The sequence below is a fragment of the Papaver somniferum genome, chromosome 9 (genome assembly GCF_003573695.1).
Source record: "Papaver somniferum cultivar HN1 chromosome 9, ASM357369v1, whole genome shotgun sequence".
NCBI classification, from domain to species: Eukaryota; Viridiplantae; Streptophyta; class Magnoliopsida; order Ranunculales; family Papaveraceae; genus Papaver; species Papaver somniferum.
Genome location: NC_039366.1, coordinates 140,005,329 through 140,006,934, shown reverse-complemented (window position 1 = coordinate 140,006,934; position 1,606 = coordinate 140,005,329).

Below are 1,606 nucleotides of genomic sequence, written 5' to 3'. Positions count from 1 at the left end.
TGGAAAACTCAGATTGATACTTACATAATAGGTTGGGTATTTGGTTGTCATATATGAGTAGCATACCTGAGGAACTTAAAAGTCACTTTTCTCATATTAGTATAACTTCTAGTCCTCCTAGACCATGTGTTTTCTTAGATAGGATTCATCCTTGTATTACTGCAGAAGATAATGAGGCTCTGCTTAGGTGTCCTTCTCATGAAGAAGTTAAACAAATTGTTTTCTAATGCAGGCTTGGACCTCCTTGAGTCCATATGGCTATCCTCAACGCTTCTATCAACAGATGTGGGGTATAGTAGGTGATGATGCTATTAAAATGGTTCAAGCCTTCTTTCATTCAAAACATCTTTTAAAGCAAATGAACCATAATTTCATCTCTTTGGTTCCTAAATTTTCTTGTCATAATCTTTCTTGTGAATTTAGACCTATTAGCTTAAGCAATGTGTCTTATAAAATAATAATTTCTTAACTATTAGCAAGTAAACTTTAAAAAAAAATCTGGATAAATTTAGAAGCCCTTATCAAGTTATTTTCCTCTCATCTAGACAAGTTACTGACAATATTATGCTTGCTCAAGAGATTGTTAATAGTATGGGGAACAAAAGCTAAAAAAAAAGGTCATATGGCTATCAAACTTGATATGTCAAAAGCCTTTGTCAGAATAGAGTAAGGTTTCCTAGATGCAACTCTGAAAAGTTAGGATTTCATGAAGATCATTGTAAAATGATATTTGCATGTGTTTCCACTGTATCTGCCTCTATCTTATTGAATGACTCACCATGTGATGCATTTTATCCTACAAGTGGTTTTCGACGGGATACCCCATGTCTCCTTATTTGTATCTATCATGTGTATGGAATCTTATTCTATATTAATTATAGATGCTGAAAACAACGGGCTCTTGCAGGATCTTAAAGTGAGACAATCCAGCAATAAGTCATTCTTTATTATTTACTAATGACTATCTTATTTTCACTTAAACTAATAATCAAAATGCCAGGTAATTAGATAGTATCATTTTAGTACTTATTTTGGATAGTCAATTAACTTTGACAAGTCAGGAATTGCTTTTAATCCCAAATTAAACAAGTTTATCAAACTGCATATATATAGAATGTTAAATACTAAGATGTTAGCTCTTAAGGACAAGTATTTAGGGGTGTCACTCCTAATTCAGAGAAACGAGATGAAGTCATTTTGAAACTTGGAAGAAAAACTTCATGGTGCATTAGATACATGGAAAAGTAAACATTTCAATCAGCCTGCTAGGACCATTATTACACAGTTTGTGTTAGGCTCTCTAGCTTCTCACCAGTTGGCAGTATTTTCTACGTCACTGTTAGTCTTGATAATGTTCAGAGAAATTTTTTGTGGAATAAAAAACATGATGGGAAAGGTGTTTACCTTAGAAATTTGGATGTTGTTACTAAACCAAAAGATTAAGGGAGTCTTGGTATCAAAAATTGTGATGACTTAAATAAAACATTAGTAGTTAGGCTACCTTGGAGAATGTTGTATGAGCCTGATGCATTATGGTGGAAATTTTGAAACATAGGTATCTTCCCAATGCTAATCCCTTGCATTTTATTAGTGATCCTGGGTATTT